Raw genomic sequence first — 14,730 nt, 5'->3', positions numbered from 1 at the left:
GGCCCAGCAATATATACTTTGAGTATATATATATATATATATATGTATACTCAAAGAAAAATTATTCTACCAAAAAGACACGTGCATTCATGTGTTCATTGCAGTGCTATTCACAATAGCAAAGACATGGAATCAACTTAGGTGCCCATCAGTAGTGGACTGGATAAAGAAATGTGGTACATATATACCATGGAATACTACTCAGCCATTAAATAGAATGAAATGTCCTTTGCAGCCACAAGGATGCAGCTGGAGGCCATTATCCTATGCTAATTAACACAGAAACAAAACCAAATACGGCATGTTCTCACAAGTGGGAGCTAAACATTGGGTACACATGAACATAAAGATGGGAACAATAGATACTGGAGACAAGAAGAGAGGGGAAGAAGGGAGGAGGATGAGGGTTGAAAATCTACCTATTGGCTACTGTGCTCACTACCTGAGTGACAGGATCGTTCATATTCCAAACCTCAGCATTATACAATATACACAGGTAACAAACCTGCACATGTACTTGCTGAATCTAGAAGATGAAAAAATAAATAAATAAATAAATGGTCTCCTTGACTACTATGGTACACATATTTATATTCACTTAATTTTTTCTCTTTTACAATTTTTATTTTCTATTTCTCTTCTACAATTCAATATTTAATCCATTTTGTTTATGGTGTGAACGGAGGTTTCACTTTTTTTCCTTCTTGACAGATATCTAATTATGTCAGTAGCATTTGTAGAATCAACTATTCTTTTTCCCCTAAATCATGCATTCTCAACAGGGGCCACATTGCCCTCCAAGGGGCAAAAACGAGTTCTAGGTGGATCAAGAAATCCAGTGATTTATTGTGATTTTTTCTTTTCAGGTACATATCACAGGTGTTCAGTATCCTAAGACTTTGCTGAAGTTGCTTATCAACTTATGTATAAAGTACATAAGCAGATATATAGACAATAAAATACACAAGCAGATATACAGTATATTGGTAATATTACAATTTTGTAAAGTGAGGCAATTAGGATAAAAATGTCATATCATACTGCTTTGATTATACAGGGTATATAGAAAGTTTGAGTATTAAGCATGGCTTATTCTGCTCTTTTTTCATTGTTTTCTTGGCTCTTTTGGAATATGTTCTGCCATACGAACTTTAATTTTACCTGACTCCCCTCGAAAAAAAATAGCATTCTGGCTGAAAATGAGTTAACTATTTGGAGATATTTGACATTATTATTATTGTTGAAGTCACTTCACCCAGAAATGTCGTATGAGTCTTCATTGGTTTAGGTCTTCATATTGGTGCTTTCACAAGACTTTACAGTTGGTGCTTTCTCGAAAGTTTACAGAACTTCTTCATATTAGTTTTTGTTATATTTACTCCTAGGTACCTATAATGTTTTGTTGTCCTTGTAAGTGTGATTTTTACATTTATTTTTTTAATTAATTTTAACAAGTGTAGAGAAAAGTAATTAATCTTTGTATTTATCTTGATTAATGTGACATCAGACTCTCATATTATTACTAATAGTTTTCTGGCCATTTCTTGAATTTTTTAGCATACTGTGTAAAGAGATACAATTTTGCTTTATACAATTTACATTTACGCATTTTTAGTATGTGTTCTGTGTATATAGAATCCAGATTTTTCCAGGAGGATAATTTCTTTTATTAACTTTAATGATATTCTCTTTCTTTTTTATTATTATACTTTAAGTTCTGGGATACATGTGCAGAACGTGCAGGTTTGTTACATAGGTATTCATATGCCATGGTGGTTTGCTGCACCCATCAATTTGTCATCTAGGTTTTAAGCCCCACATGCATTAGGTATTTGTCCTAATGCTCTCCCTCCTCTTGGCCCCCACACCCCCACAGGCCCTGGTGTGTGATATCCCCCTCCCTGTGTTCATGTGTTGTCATTGTTCAACTCCCGCTTATGAGCAAGAACATGCAGTGTTTAGTTTTCTGTTCCTGTGTTAGTTTGCTGAGAATGATGGTTTACAGCTTCATCCATGTCCCTGCAAAGAATATGAACTCATTCTTTTTTATGACTGCATAGTATTCCATGGTATATATGTGCCATGTTTTCTTTATCCAGTCTATCATTGATGGGCATTTGGGTTGGTTCCAAGTCTTTGCTATTGTAAATAGTGATGCAATAAACATACGTGTGCATGTGTCTTTATAGTAGAATGATTTATAATCCTTTGGGGGTATACCCAGTAATGGGATTGCTGGGTCAAAAGTATTGCTGGTTCTAGATCCTTGAGGAATCACCACACTCTCTTCCACAATGGTTGAACTAATTTACACTCCCATCAACAGTGTAAAAGTGTTCCTATTTCTCCACAGCCTCTACAGCATCTGTTGTTTCCTGACTTTTTAATGATTGCCATTCTAACTGGCATAAGATGGAATCGCATTGCGGTTTTGATTTGCATTTCTCTAACAACCAGTGATAATGAGCTTTTTTCATATGTTTCTTGGACACATAAATGTCTTCTTTTGAGAAGTGTCTGTTGATATCCTTTGCCCACTTTTTGATGAGGTTGTTTTGTTTTCTTGTAAATTTATTTAAGTTCCTTGTAGGTTCTGGATATTAGACCTTTGTCAGATGAATAGATTGCAAAAATTTTCTCCCATTCTGTAGGTTACCTGTTCACTCTGATGATAGTTTCTTTTGCTGCGCAGAAGCTCTAGTTTAATTAGATCCCATTTGTCAATTTTGGCTTGTGTTGCCATTGCTTTTGGTGTTTTAGTCATGAAGTCTTTTTTGCCCATGCCTATGTCCTGAATGGTATTGCCTAGGTTTTTTCCTAGGGTTTTTATGGTTTTCGGTTTCCTGTTTAAGTCTTTAATCAGGTAATTTTGTATAAGGTATAAGGAAGGAGTCCAGTTTCAGTTTTCTGCACATGGCTAGCCAGTTTTCCCAACACCATTTATTAATTAGGGAATCCTTTCCTAATTAATCCTTTCCTAAAAACATTGCTTGTTTTTGTCAGGTTTGTCAAAGATCAGATGGTTGTAGACATGTGGTGTTATTTCTGAAGCCTCTGTTCTGTTCTATTGGTCTATATATCAGTTTTGGTACCAGTCCCATGCTCTTTTAGTTACTGTAGCCTTGTAGTATAGTTTGAAGTCAGGTAGCATGATGCCTCCAGCTTTGTTCTTTTTGCTTAGGACTGTTTTGGCTATACGGGCCCTTTTTTGTTTCCATATGAAATTTGAGGCCGGGCGCGGTGGCTCACGCTTGTAATCCCAGCACTTTGGGAGGCCGAGGCGGGCGGATCACGAGGTCAGGAGATCGAGACCACGGTGAAACCCCGTCTCTACTAAAAACACAAAAAATTAGCCAGGTGTGGTGGCAGGCGCCTGTAGTCCCAGCTACTCGGAGAGGCTGAGGCAGGAGAATGGCGTGAACCCAGGAGGCGGAGCTTGCAGTGAGCCGAGATCGCGCCACTGCACTCCAGCCTGGGCAACAGAGCAAGACTCTGTCTCAAAAAAAAAAAAAAAGAAATTTGAAGTAGTTTTTTCTAATTCTGTGAAAAAAGTCAATGGTAGCCTGATGGGAATAGCATTCAATCTATAAATTACTTTGGGCCGTATGGCCATTTTCACAACACTGATTCTTCCTATCCATGAGCATGGAATGTTTTTCCATTTGTTTGTGTCCTCTCTTATTTCCTTGAGCAGTGGTGTGTAGTTCTCCTTGAAGAGGTCCTTCATATCCCTTGTAAGTTGTATTTCTAGGTATTTTATTCTCTTTGTAGCAATTGGGAGTTCACTCATGATTTGGCTCTGTTTGTCTATTATTGATGTATAGAATGCTTGTGATTTTTGCACATTAATTGTGTATCCTGAGACTTTGCTAAAGTTGCTTATCAGCTTAAGAAGTTTTGGGGCTGACACGATGGGGTTTTCTAAATACGCAATCATGTCATCTGCAAACAGAGACAATTTGACTTCCTCTCTTCCTATTTGAATACTCTTTATTGCTTTCTCTTGCTTGATTGCCCTGGTCAGAATTTCCAATGCTATGTTGAACAGGAGTGGTAAGAGAGGGCATCTTTGTCTCGTGCCAGTTTTCAAAGGGAATGCTTCCAGCTTTTGCCCATTCAGTATGATATTAGCTATGGGTTTGTCATAAATAGCTCTTATTAGTTTGAGACATGTTTCATCAATACCTAGTTTATTGAGTGTTTTTAGCATGAAGGGGTATCAAATTTAATCAAAGGCCTTTTCTGCATCTATTGAGACAATCATGTGGTTTTTGTCATGGGTTCTGTTCATGTGATGGATTATGTTTATTGATTTGCATATGTTGAACCAGCCTTGCATCCCAGGGATGAAGTCAACTTGATCATGGTGGATAAGCTTTTTGATGTGCTGCTGGATTCAGTTTGCATGTATTTTACTGAGGATTTTTGCATCAATCTTCATCAGAGATATTGGCCTGAAATTTTCTTTTTTTGTTGTTGTTGTGTCTCTGCCAGGTTTTGGTATCAGGACAATGCTGGGCTCATAAAATGAGTTAGGAAGGAGTCCCTCTTTTTTTATTGTTTGGAATAGTTTCAGAAGGAATGGTACCAGCTCCTCCTTGTACCTCTGGTAGAATTCGGCTGTGAATCCATCTGCTCCTGGGCTTTTTTGGGGGGTGGTAGGCTATTAATTACTCCCTCAATTTCAGAACTTGTTACTGGTCTATTCAGGGATTCAACTTCTTCCAGGTTTAGTCTTGGGGGAGTGTATGTGTCCAGGAATTTATCCATTTCTTCTAGATTTTCTAGTTTATTTGCGTAGAGGTGTTTATAGTATTCACTAATGGTAGTTTGTATGTCTGTGGGATCAGTGGTGATATCCCGTTTATCATTTTTTACTGTGTCTATTTGATTCTTGTCTCTTTTCTTCTTTGTTAGCCTGGCTAGCTGTCTATCTATTTTGTTAATCTTTTCAAAAAACCAGCTCCTGGATTCATTGATTTTTTTGAAGGGTTTTTTGTGTCTGTATCTCTTTCAGTTCTGCTCTGATCTTAGTTATTTCATGTCTTCTGCTGGCTTTTGAATGTGTTTGCTCTTGCTTCTCTAGTTCTTTTAATTGTGATGTTAGGGTGTCGATTTTAGATCTTTCCCATTTTCTGATGTGGGCATTTAGTGCTATAAATTTCCCTCTAAACACTGCTTTAGCTGTGTCTCAGAGATTCTGGTACATTGTGTCTTTGTTCTCATTGGTTTCAAAGAACTTATTTCTGCCTTAATTTCGTTATTTACCCAGTAGTCATTCAAGAGCAGATTGTTCAGTTTCCATGTAGCTGTGCGGTTTTGAGTGAATTTCTTAATACTGAGTTCTACTTTGGTTGCACCGTGGTCTGAGAGACTGTTTGTTACAATTTCCGTTCTTTTGCATTTGCTGAGGAGTGTTTTACTTCCAATTATGTGGTCAGTTTTAGAATAAGTGCTAAATGGTGCTGAGAAGAATGTATATTCTGTTGACTTGGGGTATAGAGTTCTGTAGATGTCTATTAGGTCCGCTTGGTCCAGAGCTGAGTTCAAGTCCTGAATATCCTTGTTAATTTTCTGTCTCATTGATCTGTCTAATATTGACAGTGGGGTGTTAAAGTCTCCCACTATTATTGTGTGGGAGTCTAAGTCTCTTTATAGGTCTCTAGGAACTTGCTTTATGAATCTGGGTGCTCCTGTATTGGGTGCTATATATTTAAGATAGTTAGCTCTTCTTGTTGTATTGATCCCTTTACCATTATGTGATGCCTTTCTTTGTCTTTTTGATCTTTGTTGGTTTAAAGTCTGTTTTATCAGAGACTAGGATTGCAACCCCTGCTTTTTTTTTTTCTTTCCATTTGATTGGTAAATATTCTTCCGTCCCTTTATTTTGAACCTGTGTGTGTCTTTGCACATGAGATGGGTCTCCTGAATACAGCACAGTGATGGGTCTTGACTCTTTATCCAATTTGCCAGTCTGTGTCTTTTAACTGGAGCATTTAGCCCATTTACATTTAAGGTTAATATTGGTATTTGTGAATTTGATCCTGTCCTCATGATGCTAGCTGGTTATTTTGCACATTAGTTGATGCAGTTTCTTCATAGTGTCATTGGTCTTTATATTTTGGTGTGTTTTTGCAGTGGCTGGTACTGGTTTTTCCTTTCCATATTTAGTGCTTCCTTCAGGAGCTCTTTTAAGGTAGGCCTCGTGGTGACAAAATCCCTCAGCATTTGCTTGTCTGTAAAGGATTTTATTTCTCCTTCCCTTAAGAAGCTTAGTGTGGCTGGGATATGAAATTCTGGGTTGAAAATTATTTTCTTTAAGAATGTTGAGTATTGGCCCCCACTCTTTTCTGGCTTACAGGGTTTCTGCAGAGAGAGCCAGCCACTGTTAGTCTGATGGGCTTCCCTTTATAGGTAATCTGACCTTTCTCTCTGGCTGCCCTTAACATTTTCACCTTCATTTCAACCTTGGAGAATCTGACGATTTTGTGCCTTGGGGTTGCTCTTCTCGAGGAATATCTTTGTGGTGGTCTCTGTATTTCCTGAATTTGAATGTTGGCCTGTCTTGCTAGGCTGGGGAAGTTTTCCTGGATAATATCCTGGAGCTTGTTTTCCAGTTTGGTTCCATTCTTCCTGTCATTTTCAGGTACACCGATCAATCATAGGTTTGGTCTTTCCACATAGTCCCATATTTCTTGGAGGCTTTGTTCATTCCTTTTCATTTTTTTTCTCTAATCTTGTCTTCACACTTTATTTCATTAAATTGATCTTCAATTTCTGATATCCTTTCTTCTGCTTGATCAGTTTGGCTATGGATACTTGTGTACACTTCACAAAGTTCTTGTGCTGTGTTTTTCAGCTCCATCAGGTCATTTATGTTCTTCTCTAAACTGGTTATTCTAGTTAGCAGTTCCTGTAATCTTTTATCAAGGTTCTTAGTTTCCTTGCATTGGATTTGAACATGCTCCTTTAGCTCAGATGAGTTTGTTATTACCCACTTCCTGAAGCCTACTTCTGGCAATTCGTCAAACTCATTCTCTGTCCAGTTTTGTGCCCTTGCTGGAGAGGCGTTGCAATCATTTGGAGAAGAAGAGGCATTCTGGTTTTTGGAATTTTCAACATTTTTGCGCTGGTTTTTCCTCATCTTTGTGGATTTATCTACCTTTGATTTTTGATGTTGATGACCTTGGATGCAGTTTTTGTGTGGGCATCCTTTTTGTTGAAGTTGATGTTATTGCTTTTTTTTTGAGACACAGTCTCTCTCTGTTGCCCAAGCTGGAGTGCAGCAGCATGATCTTGGCTCACTGCAACCTCCACCTTCCAGGTTCAAGTCATTCTCCCACCTCAGCCTCCCAAGTAGCTGGGACTACAGGTGCACACCACCATGCCCGGCTACTTTTGTATTTTTAGTAGAAACAGGGTTTCACCATATTGGCTAGGCTGGTCTCAAACTCCTGACCTCGTGATTTGCCCACCTTGGCCTCCCAAAGTTCTGGGATTACAGGCATAAACCACCGTGCCCAGCTGATGTTATTGCTTTCTGTTTATTGGTTTTCCTTCTAACAGTCAGGACCCTCTTCTGCAGGTCTGCTGGAGTTTGCTGGAGGTCCACTACACAGCCTATTTGCCTGGGTATCACCAGTGGAGGCTGCAGAACAGCAAAGATTGCTGCCTGCTCCTTCCTCTGAAGCTTCATCTCAGAAGGCACCCGTCTGATGCCAGCCAGAGCTCTCCTGTATGAGGTGTCTGTCAACCACTGCTGGGAGGTGTCTCCCAGTTAGGAGGCATGGGGGTCAGGGACCCCTTGAGGAGGCAGTCTGTCCCTTAGCAGAGCTCGAGCACTGTGCCAGGAGATCGGCTGCTCTCTTCAGAGCTGGCAGACAGGAAAGTTTAAGTCTGCTGAAGCTGCTCCCACAGCCACCCCTTCCCCCAGGTGCTCTGTCCCAGGAAGATGGAAGTTTTATCTATAAGCCCCTGACTGGGGCTGCCTTTCTTTCAGAGATGCCCTGCCCAGTGAGGACGAATCTAGAGAGGCCACCTGGCCACAGTTGCTTTGCTGCACTGCAGTGAATTCCACACAGTCCGAACTTCCCAGTGGCTTCCTTAACACTGTGAGGGGAAAACCACCTACACAAGCCTCAGTAATGGCAGGCGCCCCTCCCCCCCACCAAGCTGGATTGTCCCAGGTCGACTTCAGACTGCTGTGCTGGCAGAGAGAATTTCAAGCCAGTGGTTATTAGCTTGCTGGGCGCCGTGGGAGTGGGACCCACTGAGCAAGACCACTTGGCCCCCTGGCTTCAGCCCCCTTTCCAGGGGAGTGAATGGTTCTATCTTGCTGGGGTTCCAGGTGCCACTGGCATATGAAAAACAAAACAAAACAAAACAAAAAACTGCAGCTAGCTTGGTGTCTACCCAAACAGCTGCCCAGTTTTGTGCTTGAAACCCAGCACCCTAGTGGTGTAGGCACACAAGGGAATCTCCTGGTCTGTGGGTTGCAAAAACCATGGGAAAAGCATAGTATCTGGTCCAGATAGCACAGTCCCTGGTCTGAATAGCACAGTCCCTCACAGCTTCCCTTGGCTAGGGGAGGGAGGTCCCCAGCCCCTTGCACTTCCCAGGTGAAGCAACAACCCACCCTGCTTCTGCTCACCCTCCATGAGCTGCACCTACTTTCTAACCAGTCCCAATGAGATGAACCAGTTACCTCAGTTGGAAATGCAGAAATCACCCGCCTTCTGCACTGGTCTTACTGGGAGCTGCAGACCAAAGCTGATCCTATTCGGCCATCTTTCCCAGGAACCTCCGATAGTCTTTATTTCAAATAATAATTTCTGATTTAAATTTTATTTTAAATAATAGCTTTTTGGTTAATATTTTCCTCTGCTTTGTCTTTCTCTATTATTTTACTTTTCAGATTCCAATACATCTTGTGAATAGAAAATAACTGGATCCTTTTTCCCTGTCTTAAAGTATAGGTCTTTTAAGTGGCAAGTTTAAACCGTTTATATTTATGATGATTACTGATTTATTCAGTTTTGTTTATGATACCTCACCTAGTGCTTTCCATATTGCATAGTTTTACAGTACTATTCCATTGTCTTTGCTAATGTTGTCTGATATTTTCATTCTGCTATATTTATGCACCGCAAAATTAGTCATGGTAAAATTATTTTTATAGTCTGTGTTTTTCAGATACATTCATATGTTTACCAATATTGCTCACTATTTCTCTTTGTATCTTAATCCTTGCTTTGTGGTTTGATTCGTTTTTTGGTTTTTAGGTTTTTTGTGTGAGACAGGGTCTCTCATTCTGTCACCCAAGATAGAGTGCAGTAGTGTGATCTCAGCTCACTGCAACCTCCACCTCCCAGGTTCAAGCAATTCTCCCACCTCAGCCTTCTATCTGGGACTACAGATATGTGCCACCACGCCCAGCTAATTTTTCTATTTTTAATAGAAACGGTTTCACCATGTTGGCCAGGCTGGTCTCGAACTCCTGACCTCAACTGATCCGCCCGCCTTGGCCTCCCAAAGTGCTGAGATTACCAGTGTGAGCCATCACACCCTGACTGTGATTTCATTTTTAAATGAGGATCTGTGAATAATAAACCCTTGGGCTTTTGCCAGAAAAATTAACTTCGCCTTCATTATAAAATAATAGTTTTGCTGAATAAGGAACTCAACGTATTTTCTCAGCTAATTGAAGATGTTATCCATTGCCTTTTGGCCTTTGTTTTTGCTCTTAAGAAGTCTGCTTAATACCTAGTTAGTTTGCAGGTTATTTTGTCTTTTTCTGTCTGGTAATATTTAGAATTTTGTCTTTGCCTTGGTGTTACACAGTTTCACTACTACATGTCCAGTCCATTTTCATTATTCCTGCTCTAGAAGTGCACATCTTAAAACTTTAGAGTAATGTCTTTCATCGATTTTGAAAAATTCTTAAGCATTCCTTCTTTGAACTTTGCTTTTCCTCCATGCTTTCTATATTCTCTTTCTGGAATTCAAATGTATTTTGGATCTTCTCCTTCTAGTTTCTACTTCTGTTAACCTTGTTTTTATGTATTTTTAAGTCTGTCTGCAATGCAGTATAGACAACTTCCTCAGGTCTACCTTCCAATTCACTGACTTTCTCTTCAGTGTCTAATGTCCTGATTAGCCTATTGAGTTTTAGCCAATTACTAATATTTACTGTTTCTAAAAGTTCGATTTGCTTCTCCTAATATTTGTTCGCAGTCTCATCTATGTGTATGTGTTATTATCACCCAAAGTTCATAGTTTAAGATTTATATTTTAAGATATCTTTATAGCAATGCCCCACTTCCCAGTACCAATTTTCTATATTAGTCTGTTCTCACATTGCTATAAAGAAATGCCTGAAACCTGGGTAATTTATAAAGAAAAGAGGTTTAATTGGCTCACAGTTCTGCAGGCTGTACGTGTTCTGGGAAGGCCTCAGGAAACTTACAACCATGGTGGAAGGTGAAGGGGAATCAGGCAATATCTTACATGGCTGGAGCAGGAGGGAGAGAGAAGGGGGAGGTGTGCACACTTTTAAACAACCAGATCTCGTGAGAACCCACTTTCATAAGAACGGCAAAGGGGAACTCCACCCCCTTGATCCAATCACCTCCCACCAGGCCCCTCCTCCGACATTGGGGATTAAAATTTGACATAAGATTTCGGCAGGGACACAAATCCAAACCATATCAGGGCCTATGCCCATAAAATCAGCAGGAAGCAGTTACAGAAGATGGACATCCACCCTTCTTCAGCCCCCTTAAGATTAAGGAGGAGTAGCTAATATCTGAGGGGGGAATGAATTAGGAGACTGGCAGGACTTATTTCCTGGTACTGAGAGGATACGTGAAAAAAACAGCAGAAACTAGCAGATGGTAACAAAAGCAATCCCTAGTTGCCCTCACTACTCATTAGTATAAGACACCAGCACCATGACAGTTTTCAAATGCCATGGTAAGGACCCAGAAGTTATTGCCCCTTCCCATGACAATGACCGAGAAGTTACCACCCCTTTCCTAGAAAGCTTTAAAAAAACTACTCCCCAATTTGCATTAACCCACCGCTGATTGGCATATGATTGAAAGTGGGTATAAGTGGGTATAGAGTTGCCAACAGTCCATTCATTGCCAACTTGGAAAATTATCTATGAGTTAGCCCTGCTCTGCAAGGAGCAGTAAAGTTCAATAAAAGATTGCTATCTAAAACCACTGGCTTGTCCTTGAATTCATTCCTGGGCAAAGTCAAGAACTTTTCTGGGCTAAGCTCTAATTTTGGGACATGTCTGTCCTGCTTCAAATGGATAAAGAAAATGTGATACATATACAGCGGAATACTATTCAGCTTTTAAAAAACAAGGAAATTCTGTCATTTGTGACAACATGGATGAACCTAGAGGACATTATGTTAAGTGAAATGTAAGGCACAGAAAGATAAATACCACATGATCTCACTTATATGTGGAATCTTAAAAAGTTGAACGAAGAAGCAGAGGGTAGAATGGTGGTTACCAGGTACTGGGAGCAGGGAAATGGAGGACAGAAAATGGGGGAATTGGGGAGTTGTTTGTCAAAGGATACAAAATTTAGTTTCATAGAAGAAATAAGGAAGTCAGAATATCTATTTTATAACATGGCCACTATAAAAACAACGTTATTGTATTCTTGAAAAATCACTGAGTAGATTTTAAGTGTTCTCATCATAAAAAAGGATAAGTATATGAGCTAATATGTTAATTAGCATGATTTAGCATTCTGTGATGTATACATATTTCAAGACATCATGTTATACATGATAATTGTATACAATTTTTATTTGTCAGTTTAAATAAATAAATTTTAAAATAAAGTACTCACATCAGGGATATATTTGTATTTGCTAAGGTAACAACAATAACAATTTAAAATGCATAATACAAAACTAACAAAGGCTGATCATAGAATAATTTATAAAAATCATTCCAAAAGGAGGCCAAGAGGCCAGATGCAGTGGCTCATGCCTATAATCCTGGCACTTTGGGAGGCAGAGGCGAGTAGATTCCTTGAGCCCAGGAGTTCAAGGCCAGCCAAAGCAACATGGCAAAACCCCATCTCTACAAAAAATACAAAAATTAGCTGAGCATGGTGATGTGCACCTGTAGCCCCAGCTACTCGGGAGGCTGAGGTGGCAGGATGACTTGAGCCTGGGAGGTGGAGGTTGCAAGAGAGACCACACCACTGCACTCCAGCCTGGGCAACAAAGCCAGATGCTGTCTCAATAAATAAATGGGAGGCCAAAAACATAAGAAAACATATAATACAAAATAGGTGAAAAAAATAGAAAACAAGCAATAAAATAATCTTAGACCCATATATATCAATCAATAATTCCATTAATTATAAATGGACTAAATGGTCACATTTTATTTGTTTTAAGATTTTATTTATTATTTCCATAGGTTTTAGGGGGACAGGTGATATTTGGTTACACTAGTAAGTTCTTTAGTGGTGATTTGTGAGATTTTGATGCACCCATCACCCAAGCAGTACAGTGAACTTAATTTGTAGTCTTTTATCCCTCACTCCCTTCCCACCTTTTCCCACTGAGTCCCCAATGTCATTCTTATGGCTTTGCATCCTCATAGTTTAGCTCCCACTTATGGGAACATATGATGTTTGGCTTTCCATTCCTGAGTTATTTCACTTAGAATAGTCTCCAATCCCATCCACATTGCTGCAAATGCCATTAATTCATTCCTTTTTATGGCTGAATAGTATTCCACCATATATATATATATATCACAGTTTCCTTGTCTACTCGTTGACTGATGGGTATTTGGGTTCATTCCACATTTTTGCAGTTGTGACTTGTGCTGCTATAAACATGCATGTGCAAGTATCTTTTCTGTATAATGACTTCTTTTGCTCCGGGTAGATACCCACTAGTGGCATTGCTCAATCGAATGGTAGTTCTACTTCTAGTTCTTTAAGGAATCTCCAAACTGTTTTCTATAGTGGTTGTACTAGTTTACATTCCCACCAACAGTGTAAAAGTGTTCCCTGTTCACCGCATCTATGCCAACATCTCTTATTTTCTGATTTTTTTTAAAAGAACATGAAACTTTATTAAGAACATCTTATACTGTCATCAGATACAGCCAAAGAAAAACGGGTAAACAAACAAGGAAAGTTCATCTTTCCATGTGCTATTGCCACCTCAGAACAGACTCCTGTGTAGATGGCTGGAACAACAGTTGGCAACAAATGCTCTATATAAATAATTCATTAAGTAACACAATGTTTCCTTTCCATACAGAGAAGAATTGGGCTTACATTTAAAGCTTTGATACAGTGCAACAACTATGAAACAAGACTACATCTTTAGGAGCTATTTCTTAATAGAATACAAAGCAGTTTAGTAGCTGTATGTTATTTCAGATAGTGTAATTTTTTTAATGAAAAATGCAGAAAGGACATTCTAACTTTCCCAATTAATTTGTACTGTTGAGTTTTTTCTCTCTAAAGATTTCTCAGAATCAGTTCAGTAACTATACTTTAAAAAGATGAGTTGCTTATCTACAGTGATAATTGACAACTTAGTTTTGTGGCTTTGCAAATCAAGATGCCTGGGTCATCTCCACTTTTGCTGATTCTGAAAGATTTCTTTAGAAAAACCCTGATTCAGAGAAACAGGAGCAAGGTGTTATCGCATTGTGGTTTTGATTTGCATTTCCCTGATCCTTAGTGATGCTGAGCATTTCTTCATATGTTTGTTGGCCATTTGTATATCTTCTTTTGAGAATTGTCTCTTCATGTCCTTAGCTCACTTTTTGATGAGACTGTTTCTTTCTTTCTTGATAATTTGCTTGAGTTTGTTGTAGATTCTGGATATTAGTCCTTTGTCAGATGTATAGATTGTGAAGATTTTCTCCCACTCTGTGGGTTGTCTGTTTATTCTGCTGACTATTCTCTTTGCCGTGCAAAAGCTCTTTAGTTTAATTAAGTCCCAGCTATTTATCTTTGTTTTTATTGCATTTGCTTTTGCTTCTTGGTCATGAAATCCTTGCCTAAGCCAATGTCTACAAGGGTTTTTCCAATGTTACCTTCTAGAATTTTTATAGTTTCAGGTCTTAGATTTAAGTCCTTGGTCCTTCTTGAGTTGATTTTTGTATAATGTGAGAGATGAGGATCCAGTTTCATTCTCCTACATGTGGCTTGCCAGTTATCCTAGCACCATTTGTTGAATAGGGTGTCCTTTACCCACTTTTACTTTATGTTTTTGTTTGCTTTGTCAAAGATCAGCTGGCTATAAGTATTTGGGTTTGTTTCTGGGTTGTCTATTCTGTTCCATTGGTCTATGTCCCTATTTTTATACCAGTACCATCCTGTTTTGGTGACTATGGCCTTAAAGTATAGTTTGAAATCAGGTAATGTGATGCCTCCAGATTTGTTCTTTTCACTTAGCCTTGCTTTGGCTATTTGGGCTCTTCTTTGGTTCCATATGAATTTTAGGATTGTTTTTTCTAGTTCTGCAAAGAATGATGCTGGTATTTTGATGGGAATTGCATTAAATTTATAGATTGCTTTGGGAGTATGGTCATTTTCACAATATTGATTCTACCCATCCATGAGCATGGGGTGTGTTTCCATTTGTTTGTGTCATCTATGATTGTTTTCAGCAGTGTTTTGTAGTTTTCTTTGTAGAGGTCTTTCACCTCGTTGGTTAGGTATATTCCTA

This window comes from Hylobates moloch, unplaced genomic scaffold (genome assembly GCF_009828535.3).
Source record: "Hylobates moloch isolate HMO894 unplaced genomic scaffold, HMol_V3 SCAFFOLD_20, whole genome shotgun sequence".
Classification (NCBI taxonomy): Eukaryota; Metazoa; Chordata; class Mammalia; order Primates; family Hylobatidae; genus Hylobates; species Hylobates moloch.
The sequence above is the reverse complement of the archived record's forward strand: the minus strand, read 5'-3'. Positions refer to the sequence as shown.